The 16,271-nt window shown below is 34.2% G+C and overlaps 1 long non-coding RNA gene across 2 annotated transcripts in view; it reads right to left on the reverse strand.

Moving 5' to 3' along the window:
- Window positions 1–849: 849 nt before the first annotated feature.
- Window positions 850–16,271, reverse strand: part of LOC107507493 — an 81,948-nt gene continuing 66,526 nt past the window's right edge. For both annotated transcript variants that reach the window (XR_001596168.2, XR_001596167.2), the window contains 2 exons: window positions 1,196–1,369; window positions 850–914 (listed from right to left, as the gene is read on the reverse strand). This is a non-coding gene — a long non-coding RNA (uncharacterized LOC107507493). The remainder of the gene's footprint in view (window positions 915–1,195; window positions 1,370–16,271) is intronic.

Consider the following 16,271-nt stretch of genomic DNA (forward strand, 5'->3'; position numbering starts at 1 on the left):
CAAATTATACAGGCATACATCATTTTATTACGGTTAGCTCTATTCTGCTTCACAGATGTTTTTTCCACATTAAAGACAAGGCCCTACACCAGCAAAAAAATCCCAACTCATTTTTTTGCTACACTTGGCTTTATTACAGTGGTCTGGAACCAAACCCACAAATATTTCCAAAGTATACCTGTATAGGATTTTTGGAAGTTTTGGGGATGTAGACAAAAAATTCCAAAACATAGCTGATACTTACTTTATTATGTCCTTGAAAAATAGGGGCTTAACATTGGAATTAATGATGAGTGTTGTGATAATTCTTAAAGAATTGTGAATAAAATTTATATTTCTCATTTCAAAGATAGTAATCAGTACTAAAGAAGTTAAGCGAGTCTTTTTGTCATAAGAATTATATAGTCAATCATCTCTGTCCTGAAGTTTAACTCAATAAAGGCTACTAAAAATCTCATATGGTTTCTAATCATAAACGTATCAGTCAGGCCAAAGGATAAGTAAAAGTAGCAGTCTATAAAATGCCAATAGTAGCATTTTATCACACAAGTGTTGGCAAATAAATGAACAATCTTAATTCATTCGAATCCAAAGATGGGGGTTTTGTCTTCAGTAATCACCTTTTTGAATCTCCCTTTCCTAACTCAAAAAAAAAAAATCTGAGCCAGAGTCTATAATCCTGCCTGATCGTGCCCAAATTTAAGACTTCAATTTCATATCCAATAAGCACTACCCTCCCCTCACTTGGGCTCCTTGTACTTCTTCCAGCCTCCCTTTTCTTGTTCTGGCTTTTTCTTTGCTGAAATACAAAGAAGAACTAGACAAAAGAGCCAAAAAAAACATGTTACCTACCATGTGCAGTTGCGATCTTCTCTCAGCCAAAATCATTCTCTCTGTGGTAGGTATTGAAACACCTGTTTTATCGAAGAGAACACAGGTGAATTCTATTGGGTGTCTCTTTGAGGAAACCTCTCCACTGCATAACATTCTGATGTGGAACATCTGCTCTAGCTCAGGGCTTCTGATCCTGCCTCAAAAGCCATTACCAGCAATTAAGCACAGGTGATTCCTTTGTAGGAGGTAGCCCTGTGTTAAATTCCACCTCCTTGTGCCCTAACAATCTTTACCCAAGCTGCTCACCTACTGCTCCCTCTCTGCCTTGTAGTCGCTCTCAGTTTGCTCCACCATTGCTTACATAATTGGGGAACAGGTCTGCAGGGCTGCCATGGGAACGGCCATCTAATTCAGGATCGAGATACCAATGTCATTCTCTTTCAGACACCCCAAATTCCTGTGAGGTAGTCTCTTCAACCACAGTTCTTCTGGTTTGTGAAGAGATGGCTATGAGGAAGGAAAAGCCACAGCATTCCTTTATACAAGAACGAAAAAAAACCACACACAATAAATATCCTCAAAGCCAGTAACTTTTTTGCTGATATCCACTAGGCGGTGACAGTTGAAGTAGCAAGGTGAATTCAGTTGTCTCTCTTCATGTGATTTTTTATTGAGGTATAATTGACATATATTAGTTTCAGATGTATAACATAATAATTTGGTATTTACGTGTATCGCTAAGTGATCATCACAATAAATTTAGTTAACATCCATCACTATATATCATTAAAAATTTTTTCTTATGATGAGAACTTTTAAAATCTACTGCCTTATCAACTTTCAAATATGCAATACAGTATTCTTAACTGTAGTTATCATGCTATACATTACATTCTCATGACATTTATTTTATTACTGGAAGTTTGTACTTTTTGACCTCTTCACCTAGTTTGTGTGATTTCAAGTAATGTGTTTTGTTTAAAAATTTTTTTTTTCAGTTTATGCTATCTCTTAATAGAATAAAAGGAGAGATCTCAGAGCTCATCTATGGTTTTTAGTTTGGGAATTTTAGCAAAAATTTCAAAACAGGGAGAGTCTCATTTACCATTGTATTACACACTGATAACCTAAATTTGAGGAAGAAGAGAATTTTTTTTCAGGCTGCACTCATCCTAGAATTACTTTTTTTTGTTATAAAACTAGGTTATTTATAATACAATTTCATCGGTGAATTGAAAAGGATACTTCTAGATGCCATTGACAGTTAGGAATCACTTCGGTAAAGAGACACAGCTTTATCTTTTCCATTTTGTTCAAGTCTTTGTAAAAGCAAATTGAAATGATTATATGACTATAGAATCGGCCTCCTCTTTGGAAGGAAAAACAGGAAATCAAAAAATATGAACTCTTTTTTGAGAAATCTTTGCAATTTCTTTTCCCTTTAGTCATTTTATTTCGCGTTCACTGCAATTATCTCAGACCTTTACTCCATCTCCTACATTCAATTTTAAGTTTTTTCTATTCCTTGCTCCTTCTGAGTTATTTATTAGATCTGAAACAGTATCGTTTTGGCTCCCAATTTGTATTCTTATTTCAGCAATCTCTCTTCATTCCATTCTGCTCCTTAATTATCTTATCTTTGAGCTTTGGTTTTAATTTTTTCAGTAAGTTTCTCCATAGAGTGAATCCACAGAACTGTATTTTGGGGGTAATGTTTTCTTCTAGACTAGATTCTTTCAGTGATTTGTATATTAGTTTTCTTCTCTCATTTCCCCTTGATCTGTGTACATGGGTTTTTGGATGATTATTTTTCATTGTTTGCCATAGTTACAGTCATTTTTTGTTTGTTTTATTTTGATGGTGCTTAATGAGGTAAGTTCTGTCCAAACCATGTTTGCTCTGACATCGTGTGTGGGAACTGTCCTGATTTCCCTTCTACCACATCTGGAACAGTGTGTCTTGCAGGTTCTATTCAGTCCCCTACAGCCTAAAATCATGGGACTGAAGAAGGGGTTGTCTTACCCAGAATCAAGTGAAATCCTTGCTAGGAGACCCCAGGCTCTGATCACTCTTATACCAAGTACGAGGGCTCACCCATAAGTTTCCCACTCCCAGGCTTGGGCTGCTTACCCCAACTCAGCACAGCTTTCTAAACTAGGAAGGCCTAGGCTATCCCCACCTCTGTTGAGGTGCTATTATACTATGGAGGGCTTCTACTGTTAAAAATTTTTCTTTCACTTCCCCTGGGCAGATCTTGGGTGTAACTATTCACGATATGCCATCCCTAACACAGGACTTCTCTCCCAGTGCCCAAATTCTGTCCCTTCTTCTCTGCTCACAATTACAGAATCTTGACATGCACTATAATACATTCTCACCCCAGATTCTAGGACCAGTTTTACCAGGAGAGTGGAAAAAGAAAAAAGATTCAGAAATACATTACGAAGGTGTGCCAGGTACTTTGTATATTAGCTAATTTAATTTTCACCGTACTCTTTTGATACTAAGAAAGTAAGTAATGTGACAAACATTCAGCTAGGAGAGAACCCTCCATTAGGAGGGTTTCTTAAGAAAAAATGCTTAACTGAATTTTCCCATTCCATGCATCAGAATTTTGATTATAATATTCCAGCAGGGTCTATCCCCAAACCATTCATAAATAAATAACAATGCTTAGAGAGTTCCTTTACCAAGAGGCTTTATAAAATGACATGCTTATTTGCAAATAATTGAATACAATCTCTAAAAAGAAAGTATATTCATAGTACAACAGCTTTGACTGAGCTTTAAAAAAAAAACATACAGAAGCTAATGGATACTCTACAACAGAGTTCTGATATCAAGTTCCAAATGCACTAAGAAATTGTTAAGAATCTTAGCCATCGAGATCCAAAGAGCATCCATCCAGGAAGCCCTAGACATCTTCCCTCAAATGCACAGTATCATGATACCTACTCTATAATGGTGATACCATTAAACATCCCCTGATGGCATCAGTTCATGGATATTACTCTGTAATCACTTCACAATCATTTTCCCATATGCTCCATAAAGTTGTCGGCACACAGACTCAGACTCCATCAATCACCTGCTCCTGGCTCAGGAAGTCAATGGTAAGGGATGAAAACTCCCTCATCTTTAATAATATTTATTACCATAAAATTTCAGCTCAGCCACAAAGTGTAATTTCTCATGGAGGTCCCTTATGAGATTTGACCTGTGACTTGGTTACTTAGCTATGAATTATTAACTTCACTAATTTTATCTAATTCTTTGATGCTCTCACTGATATTGCTGTTGCTCCTTCTTTCTTCTCTTCCTTTTGGTCTTTTTTTTTTTTTTTTTGGCATCATTTACCCTTACTATAACAAGTAAGAAGGAGAAAATACATGTGATGAAACTCAAGCAAATGCATTTCTCAAAATACAAGGCAAACATTTCTGCTGAGGAGAAAATTAAAAACCATTGGCTAACATAAAATTCATAATTGAATTAATAATCTGAATGCTCTTAGCAATCCTTCACTGTAAACCTAAGTAAAAAAGACTGTGAATTTTATATTTTCATGTAAAACAAATTTTCAAAGCATAAGTCTACTATATAAAAAGCAAAAAAAAAAAAAGCATTTTTATAAAGCTGTTGCCACGAACAAATTCAATGTCATGCACAGTGATTCTAATTCACTTAAAAGTGTTTATCACGGCAATAAGTATAATCATCTCATTTGATTATATTATAAATATGACATATAATTTTTGAATAGCCAGACTTTCAGATTCCTATATCTTCAGAGGCATTACTACAAAAGAAGTAAAGTTGTGATAAGAACAACCAATCTCATTTTTATTTTCTCTTAAAAAAACAAAAGTCTTAAGACAACAGAAACTAAGAGAAATTACCATCGGACATACCTCATTCCTCTCACAGCTACTTAAAATGCAAACCAACTTGCCACAGTCCTGACCTATTCTCTCCAATTTCTGAATGTCAAACACTTAGAGCAGTTGTTGGCTGTCAGAGTATGAAGTCAGTGAAAGCAGAGAAACTAGACATTTGGCATTTTAACATTCTGGAACAAGTGATTTAATTATTTAATTAGTATAAGAGAAAGGCATCTACACAAAAATCCAGGCACACTTTCTGTCATTAAAAATGTCACTAAAATTACAAGTAAAATGCATATTAAAGAACTAGGGGAAGGTGTAATATTTTATAAACTAGGATGAGTGAAAATTAACTCACAATTTCAATGAATAAATGGAAACTCAAAGTATAAAATGATTTGATTATCATAAAAATCCACAAACTTGCTATTTGTTGAAGAATTTTCCATATATTTCTTATGTTTTTTAGAATTTATTATTTTCTACTGCTCTACACTAAAAAGCAATCTCAGTTTAATCTTGATTTAATATTTGTATAATTAAAATGCATCTCTCTCCTTCATTACTTTTTAAATGCTCATTAAATGATTGTTTTATAATTTACCACTCAGCGCTGTATTGTCTTCAATACATAAATAATGATAAATTTGAGCATTAATTGGAAAAAATGTCAATCAACATTTTCTCTTGAATATCATTTTATCTGATTTTTGTTTCAATTAAAAATATATGACTTGAACAATATATATACCAATAGCAATGTGTGAATAGGTCAGCATTTCCTAAATTGTGTTCTTTGAGAGCCTACATACAAGAATCATTTTTCAAGTAAATTTTCATTTTGATATATCTGCCTTTTTAGAGTACTTTTTATTTTAGTGTCTCAAATGTTCAGGAAAACACACAAATCATAAGCACATTGCTCAAAGAATTTTCTCAAAGCGAAAGCAACACCCATGTCAAAACATTACCGGCACCACAGAAGCCCCTTTGAGTCGCCTTCTAGAGTAACCACTGTCCTGATATCTAACCCCAAGGATTAGCTTCACCTGTTCAAAAATTTTGTATAAATGGAATCATCCGGTATATACTCTTTTGTGTCTGCCTGTTATAGCTCAAAATTATATCTGAGATTTATCCATGTTATTGTGTGTACTTGTAGTTTTATTCTCATTGCTGTATTGTATTCCATTGTAAGAACTTATCACACTTTATTCTTTCTACTATTGATAAATATTTGAGTTTTTTCCAATTTGGAGGTCCTTAAAAACAATGAGGCCATGAACATTCTATAGTACATGTCTTTTGGTGAACATATATATGCATTTCTGTTGAATATATAATCTAAGAGTGGAATTGCTAGGCTGTAAAATAAGTATATGTTTAGTTTTAGTAATACTGCCAACTAGTTTTGCCAGGTAATTTTACTAATTTACACAAATAATAGTGGATGAGCATTGCCATTGCTCTACATCCTTGACCACACCTGGAATTTGGAATTTTCTGTTTTTATATTAGCCATTCCTTATTACTCACACTATGGTTTTAGTCTGAATTTTTGTAATGACTAATGAATTTGAATATTTTTTATATTTCTATTTGCTATTTGAATATCTTCTCTGACATAACTGTTCCAAATCTTCTGTCCATTCTTTCTATTGGACTGTCTACCTTCTTGATACTGATTTGTAGCAGTTTATATATATTATATTAGATATATATATATGTATATTTTACACATGAGTCTTTTTTCAGATATATGTAGTACAAACATCTTGTCTTGGGCTATGGCTTGCCTCTTTAATATCTTACTGATGTCCTCTGATAAACAGAGTTCTTCATTTAAATATGGGCATTTTATCATTCTTTTTTCCTTTTATGTGTTTCTGTTAAGATTTTTTCCTCCATGTCATATCCTCTGTCCTCCATATCATGAAAACAATCTATATTTTCTCCTAAAGCTATACTTTTGTTGTGAGAAATGTCCTGGCGGGATGCCTGGTGCTTGGAGCAACAAGGTCATCAGAAGCAGATGTGGACTTGCACACAAGGACACATTGCAGGGAGGGTGCACACGTCTGACCTATTCTGGGAATTCTTGCTCTAGGGATGAGGATGGGAAAAAAAATACCTGAGAAGAAATAGCTGAAAACATGGTTGTGGCCTTGAGGCTGAGTCTGGGAATTGGCTGTAGTTTGTAATTGCCAACCTGATGGTAACTAATGATGATTTGCAAAGCCAGCTTTGTGAGAAAAAATAAAAAGCCATGGAAACAGGGGTGGGGGATGCTAGCATTGCCATTCCTTGCCGTTCCTCTTCTCCCTTATTCATGTTAGTAAAAGCATTTCCAGACTCCTACTCTTCTTCCTAACCATCTCTGAAACATACTTTTTTATTTTCCATAGTTATGTACAAAGTAAGAATCATTTTTTCCTCTTATGCATATCTTATTAACCCAGTACCTTTTATTGAAAAGACCATACTTAACCCACCACACTGCAGTTTCACCTTTGTCCTAAATCACTAGCACGGTCCGTTACTGGCCTTTCTATTCTATTCCATTGGTCTATTGGTCTATCTTTATGCCAAACACACAACCTTATTACTAGTTCAATGAAATCTTAATAGGAGAGATTCCATTAGGATGACAATTAAAAGAAGTTAAAGTTTTTGTTGTTTTGTTTTTCATTTGCTATTTGAATTATCAGAAACCTTACTTAATATGCAAAAGTGCATTATAATTATCTAATAGGTAGATAACTATGATGCTCCCCAAACTTAGAAATTTTACAATGGAGCATTTTTTCCTACTAATGTTTTATAGAACTAGTGCTCTAAGTAATGCTCTTTGAGAAAAAAAAAATAGATTTACGTTTTCAAGTAGTAAGAGCTGACCCTCGGGCCAGGTCGGAGTTGTTGATGAAAACGTATAGCTCTCGGCATGACATAGAATTTCTAATTTTCTTCACAACCTGCATGAGGTCAATTACATTAAGCTTCTGCTTAAAAGAAGACAGATATCTATTTATTGGAATGCAGTAGGCAAAGTAAAAAATCCTCTTTCATACCTCTCTTGTTCTCTCAGATTCTACAGATTTTTGGTGCCTCATCCTTGACTCACAATCAGAAGTTATAACAAAACGAACTATTTTAATACAAAGTTTAGCCACCTTGTCTTCCTGGGTATCCATAGTTATTCACCTACTGGAGGCATATTTAAGCAAGCTCAGAAGAATCCATCACAGCAGCCCACCTTCCTGGCTTACTTACCATGGAGCTTTAAGCTTTGAAGTTCTACCTCCCATTGTCAAAGATGGCAAAGAGTTCCAGAGGTGGAAAGAGCTCATATCTGTAAATCAGGTGCCCTCTATTTAAGGTTTGTCTCATTTAAACCCTAGTCATGGCTTTGAGAGCTTTCATCACCTAGTATACCTATAGATATATTGAGAGCTTCCCCTTCATGACCCATCATGACCCATCATCATCTTGATATCTGTTTAGCAAGGGACCATAGACACATTTTTCTGTCGTAGGACAATCAAAGTCATAAGGATGCCATGATTAAATTATAAAATCTCAGTTTTTGTTTACTTTTTAAACATCTTAGAATTCTGATTTATGAAAAGAAAGCAATGTTATTCTGCTATATTTTGCTACTATAAAAATGATCTAGAAAATTAAATATATGTATTTTCCTTTGAGAAAAAATACTGAGTATTTTAACTAACAGTCATCCAATTGGCTACACATACTAAGTAAACGCATCAAATGTGCTGGTTAAGGTGAGATTAATGGATATTACAAGTATACCTGTAGATATATTAGTAAGGCACTTACACAACACCCATATCCAACTCTTATCGAGCGGCATCTTACCATTCCTACTGGAGGCCAGGATCTTTTAAAGGCTAATCCTATCTGAGTAAGAGATTCAGTGAGATTGGAGGAGCCCAAGCCAATAGATCTGAGTTCAAACAATATTCTACCACTTAAGGTCTGTGTGACACTAGCAAGTTATTTAGACTTTTGAAATTCTACTTTTCTGGTTTATAAATTCATATAGTAATTAATATCTACTCCTAAAGCTTTATTATGAATTGATATTTTTATGTGAACCACTTGAAAGATTACATACCATGTAGCGAATGTTCAATACATACTCATTTCCTTTCCTCATCCCCTCTACCAACACCAGATGCCTGAGGATATTACCAAAGGATCATCACAACTTAATGATTATGTCAAGTTGACCACCTTCAGATACAAGCATGGTACCATAGGATAAACTACCAATGAATTGGGAATGATTTCCGGAAGAATAGTATTGAGGCATCCAGGTAATAAAAGCAAAATACCAAATTGACACTTCAGTGCCTCCATCCTATTTACTCATGCAAGTTCCCACTCATGCCATCTATGATATATTCCACTATAACAGCAAAGCAGAAATTTCAGGCTTTCCTTAGTCTACATTAGTTTTTATTTTATTTTCTTCAGCCAAAGGCAAACATGGCTGAATTATTTCATGTTGGAAAATAGAATCATGATACACTTCCAAAATGGGAAGCAATTAAAGGTGTCAGTTCTCAAACTACAGCAGTACAATAAATGTGGATCAGATGGTTACCAGAAATATTTAAAGTATATTAAAACTGTTCTTAGTGGTAAAAGTCCATAGTGTGGGGGGAATGGACAATGCTCAAGCATAATGTCACCTATGGATCAGAATCCAGCAGAAATTGGCAGTGAAACCCCTTCTGTTACCGCAGGAGTCAAGAAGTCCCTCAACTACATCTGTTGCTAAGCACTTAAAATTTGTGTTGATCATAAGTTCCTTATGGACCTTCTTTCTCCTGACATCTTGTGATATTCTTAATTATGTCATTATGTAGACCAAGCTGGACTCTTCTGTTCAAATGTTATTTCTACATGTTAGTCTAATACCCTAAGAGAGCAATACTAAATGTAAAACCCCTGAACCATATGTCCCTGGCAATCCCAGATTATAGCGTTTCCTGTATTAGAAGCACTGACTCTTAGTTGTCTTCCCTTCCAATATCCATATTACTATACCCTAAATTGTGGAGCAATCTTGCTGCTTCCATCCAACACCATTACCTCTGCTATTTTATCCCTTAAATGCTCTATTTCCTATTTTTCTGTTACCAGTTAAGTACTGACAAACTAAGTTTTTTACCTCTCCAACAATAACAGTAGGAAAACTGTTTAAGGAAATCAAGCTGTTCACAAATCATCACCATCGGTTGTGACCTACCTTTAAAGACAGTGTCTATGAGCAAATTACAACATTCAGATATCTTAGTGTTACTGCATGTGTAATGAATCTAAGAATTATTGCTAAAAGATTTATGTCATTGGCTATAAACTACATCTGGAAGCCAAAATAATTTAGGTTATAAAAAACACTGTGAAGGCTTCTCGCTGTATTCCAGTTTCCCCAATAAAATGAATAAGAAAGTTTGGTTTTAAACCTTTATTGATTAGTAATAATCAAAGTCCAGAAATAACATGTATTTCCACCAATAAGAAGCTGATTAAGAAATGGTGGTAAATTCATACATTGGGACACTATGCAGTCTTCACAAAGAATGAGGAAAATCTTTATCTACTGCTGCGGAATAACCATAAGATATATAATTAAGTTTTAAAAAGCAAGATGCAGAAGAGTATTTGTAGTATGTTATTGTTTGTGTAAGAGATGAGGGAATACAAATATAAATGCTTACTTTTTAATATTAAAGAAAGGATAATCAAAAACCTTAAAAATATGGTTACCTCTGGAGGAGAAAGAGAACAGGATAGAAGCTTGACTTCTGTTAGGTGTGTCTTGTTCATAATTTTGACTTTGGAACCATATAATGTTTTACACAATTAAAAATGAAGTTTAAAAGATTCCTTTTTCAGTGGAGATGAAACAAGCATACTTCATCCTTTCTCCCACTGAATAAAACAATAAAACCTGAACAGAATGCATGAGCACTTATTTAAAGACTTTGTATGTAACAGCAGATGTGACCAGAATTTGAGTATCACTGAATTGGTAGTGAGTTTACCATTTTTCCCCTCTGGTATCCCCCTATTTGAACTCACCACAGCTGAAAACCCAAGAGTGAGCTCTGTGATGCATTCAGACAGAAGCCCACTAGCTCTGGCTTGAAGGTCAAAAAAGGGTACTCCAGACACTTAAAGGAAATGTGGAAATCCCCTGGGTTTTTTTCTCTTTTATCCTTTGCTAGCACCCCAGTTACCAGGCAATTGTGTGTCAGGAGTCATCAACAGCTACCAGAACCCACAAGAGCCAAAAGAACCCACAGGACTAAGGAGGCACCCCTCCTCTCTGTTACATTGAGCTGCAGTTCTAAAAGCACAAGCAAGGCAAGCCCCAATGGCTCTGGCTCTCGCTCTTGCTCTCTCTATGTTATCTCTGCCTGGATTAGGACACAAAACAGACTTGATCATAGAAGTGAGTGATAGAACACAGCAAAGCAGGGTAACCAGACTCTGAGTTTCTGGCCAGAGGACCAAAGAGGAGTCCATTAATCTGAAAGATTAAAGATGCATGGTTCTAATCCTAATTAGCACACCTATGATGTTGAAAAGGAAACTAACAGATATACCAGTGCCCAGATTACAGACTGACTGTTGGATGGCACATACCCAATGTAGATCTAAAGAGCACTATAAAAGCTTTGATATCTTACATTAAAATTATCACCCATTCAAGTCAAGTTGGAACTTGTGGTAGGGCCTAAACACATCTGTTGCCCACTAAAACAAAATATCAACATTTTCCATAGAATTCAAACAAGACAGAGAGTCTCATAACATAATATTCTAAATATTTAAGATACAGCCCAAAATTACTTGGCATATGATCTAAAAAAATTTCAAATCGCATGGAAAAAGATAACCAACAGACACCAACTTTCACACAATTAACATAGATGCTGGAATTATCTGACAAAGACTTTAAAATAGCTATTTTAAAAGTATGCTGGAATAAGCAATTGTAAACGTTCTTGCAACATATGTTAAAATAAAAAGTATCGGCAGAGAAATAGAGATATAAAGAAGAACCAAATGGAAATTTTAGAATCAAATAATACAATAACCAAATTTAAAAATTTCATTAAATGGACTCAATAGCAGATGGACATTACAAAGGAAAGACAGTAAACTTGAAGACAAGATAGATTCTTAGTAATTACCCAATCAGAACAACAGAAAGAATAAAGCCTGGAAAAAATGAACTGAGCCTTAAAGACCTGTGAGACAATAATGAAGGCTCTAACATTCATGTAATCAGAGTCTCAGAAGGGATGAATAAAGAATACAATACAGAAAAATAAGTTCGAAGAATAATGGCTTTAAATTAAATTCCCAATTATAATAAAGGATAAAACTACAGATTTTTAAAACTAAGCAAACTCTAAAAAAGATAAGTTCAAATGAATCCATGCCCAGACACATCATAATCAACTGCAGGAAAATAAAGACAAAAATATTTTAAGCAGTCAGAGAAAAATGATACACAATTTGAATGACTGTGAATTTCTCACCAGAAACCATATGGAGACCAGAAGTAAGTAACACAATATTTCTAAAGTGCCGAAAGGAAATAACTGTCAACATAGAATCTATATCCAGCAAAAATATCCTTCAGGAATAAAGGTAAAATAAGGACATACTCAGATGAAGGAAAACTAAGAGAATACTTATCCAGTAGACCTGTTCTAAGGAATCGTTAAGGAAGCTCTTCAGACAGAAGGAAAATGATACCAGACAGAAACTTAGACATTCAAAATGAAGAAAAAGCAACAAAAATGTTAAATATCTGGGTAAATATAATAGGCCATTTTCCTTTTGTTGAGCACTTTATGTTGACAGGTGAAAGCAAAATCTTTAACATTGTTCATTATGATGTTTAATGTTTATAAATATAATGTATTACACATCTGTAAAGAGGATAGATATAAAATGGTAAGTCTTTTATACTCCGATAGAAGTGGCAAAATACTGATTCCAAGTACACTGCAAAAATTAAGTATTTTTAAGCCCTAGAGAAACCACCATACAAAAAAGATGTCAAAATGACAATAAATTAAAATAAAATACTAAAAACAATATTAAATAAATAAATTTGAATTTAAAATATTAGCATGTTCATAATTTTTCTCTTTATAAAATACATTTATTTCCTAGCTCTGTCCACTAACAAAGTCTAAAAACAATGACAACTCGATAGCAATGAAAACCCTCAGTGTCCACATGATAGTCTCTAAATACCATTACCCACTAAAAGAAACAAGAAAATTTGGAGAAACAGCTGATTTCAGGTCTGGAAGAAGAAATGTTCAAAATAAGCCTATAATATCTTGCTTGTGCCTGAGAGTAAAGAGATTAGAAAAACTGGGATCATGTTGAAAGAACATAGGCAGTTGTTCCACTGAGCAGCCAAAAAAGAATAATGACTCCAGTAGAGTGAAGCATATTGAACATTATATATATATATATATATATATATATATACACTTATTATACTATATCTTAATATAAACATATTATATGTTTATATATTTTTGTATATAATAATATATAAAATAAATAAGATATTATATAATATATAAAAATTAATTTGTCACTTTTAAATGTCGCTAGGGCATCAACTCAATGTGCTGATAATTGATAAATAAATGAAAATAATCTGGCACAGAGATCATATTTCAGGATAAAAAAATGGTGCCCAGGGAAAGATCTTTACAGGAAAATCAGAACTATTGCAAGAGGAATGGCAGCATTAGAATCCAATTCCTGATGAGATCACAGATTTAAGAAACCATCACCCATGGCTACTAAAACCACTAGATAAAAGGTATTTGGGAAATTTAATCAAGGGATCAGGCTGATACCACCTGAATCTACTCATCAATCTCAACATCATTAAAGAGCAACAAGATACAGGTGCCTCCTTGTGTGGTATAGTGAGCAGTACACAGCATAATTCATGAAGATTTTTTTAAAGGAATTTAATGTGATCAGACCTCTATAGCCTCATTTACAATAAATTCAGGGAATATGGGAACAGGAACATGTTAAACAACACCAGAAGAAACAGCCAAATCCAGAACCTGAGAAATTCTACAGGACAAATGACCCAACGTGTTCAACAAGTAAATGAAAAGAAAACAGAAAATTGTTATAAATTTAAAAGAGAGAGAGAAAAGAGAGATCTAACAAACAAATGCAACTTGTAGGTCTCGTTAAGATCCTAATTCCAATGCAGCACAAAAAGATATTTTTGAGACAACAGAGCGAGGACTGAATGTTAAATATTATTGAGAAATAAATGTTAAATACATTGGATATGTTAATGTTATTGTGGTTATGTTTTTTAAAAAGTTCTTTTGTGTTAGGGAAACATGCTTCAGTATTTATGTGTGAAATTATTTGATGTCTGGGATTTTATAAAATCCTCCAGAGGTATTCAGTCACTTCTTATGCAATAAATTACATTACAAAGTAAGTAAAAGTTGAAAATCCATACTGTTTTTGTAGCACTACTCAAGAAAAAGAACAGTTTGCTGGTGGTAAAGACGTAGCTCTTGGTACTCCATGATTCACAGCAAATCTCAATGGGCTATAACTAGTTCTGTACTAGTTGTGTGTAATACATGGCCTACAAGACACCATTATCCTGGATTCTTAAGTTCATGGAATTTGTGCACAAAAACAGTTTGAACTACCACCTCTGCACTCCATCCTTTCCTTGCAGATAATCAGGCTGAAAAGATGATATAGACTCATAATGATACACTTGTTTGGGCTACTGGGACAAACCTGTCTGCTGATTTTTCCCTTTATTCCCCCACATCACTCTTTGTGATCAGCAAAGTTTAGTCATGCCGAATTGCCAAGACTTGCTTAAATTTCCCCACATAAGGTTCAGATTGCATGTGGATCACTATGTCACTAACAGATTAATTCTGTCTTCCCTCTGACCACTGCTGAACCATAAAGGCCTCCCTCATAGCATGCAAAAGCCTACATGTTTTGAGACCATCTTGAGATAGTCATAAAATGAAGAAAGAAATCCCCACGCTCTGGTGACTATAATTACAGATATGGTCCCCTAGTGTTTCCAAGATGCTAGAGTAAGAATCCAGAATTCACTATGTTGAAGAGTCATCTGTTTGAAGTCTTGCTCATTTCTTGTCCATTTTGTTCTTCTGCCCAACACAACTGTTTGCTTTCCATGACTATCTTATGTGAAATGGCAGGTGAGAGATCAAAATAATTGGAGGGTCCTTAGTAACGGAAGAGGCTGTTTCGCAAGTTAGTAAAGTAATTCTCAGATTGTCGCATACTTTTTCTGTAATACTTTGTTTAAAATCTGCATACTAAGGCCTGAAATAATAATGTACTTGAAAGCTTGGTTTTATTCCCAAAGTCATTTACAAAAGCATTAAGAATCCAAACCTACTCACAGCAAAGCAATTTACAATTATATTAACTACCTCCACTTGAAAAATCATTTCTGTTTAATTACTGATCCTCTACTCTGCATTGATCAAATCCAAGCCATAGTTTTAGAAACTGAAAAGCAACTGAATGTCGATTGGATGTTCTAATATAAATCATATTTCAAATATATCTGCCTTTGGTGATTTCAAAATGAAATTCATAGAAACACTTTTGATATATAATGGTCTTTTCAAGCAAAAATCCAAACAATATTTTAGTTTCTTCAAGAGTTTTAAAATGTTTACTGTAACAAGGTTTATAGTTTTGACAAGGCTTGTATTCCTTGAACAAAAGGAGACCCAGTACCTCATAAATATGTATTGGCTTGTCGATTTGGATATGTTATATTTATTCCCTAGTCAATTTTACCATCTCACCAAAACAGTGCTGTGAATGTGAGAACACTTGGCTGGGCAAGCTTGTGTAATTATTTTTATGTGAAAACAATTATGGAAACAGTGTTTGGAAACCAATCTATGTGAATTCTTTCCAGTCCTGTGATTCTATGTCTTATTTATACCTGTATAAGTAGATTTGGCTACCTATCTAGTCTGTGGAAGAAACTAAAAAAAAAAAAAGAAAGTCATAAGATGTATCCCATTTTTCTAGCTCCTTAGTTTCCAATATCTTAACTGAATATGAATCCAGTGAAAAAGTTAAGTTGGTTGTCCTGGAATACTAATCTTAAAGATACAAATTTCTTTGCAAGGGTTGACAACATAGGTAATTACAGGTTTTACTGCAGGATAACCAAGCTTGGTCTCTGTTTTCTTTTCTCTCCCTTTTCCATACCATTCTTTACTTTTCTCCAATTTGAAGACCAAATCTTTATCTTATTTGAAGTATATAATCATGAATAAAAAACAACAGTAATGTCTATAATTGCAAAATTAAAATAAGCATTGCTTATAGATGCCATAATAACAAGAATGGAATTACTTCTCAAATACAAATCTAGATGTCAGTCACTCTGCAACTTTTATGATTTTCTCCTACATTGTTTTTGTCTTC

This window comes from Rousettus aegyptiacus, unplaced genomic scaffold, assembly GCF_014176215.1.
Source record: "Rousettus aegyptiacus isolate mRouAeg1 unplaced genomic scaffold, mRouAeg1.p scaffold_m13_p_3, whole genome shotgun sequence".
NCBI lineage: Eukaryota > Metazoa > Chordata > Mammalia > Chiroptera > Pteropodidae > Rousettus > Rousettus aegyptiacus.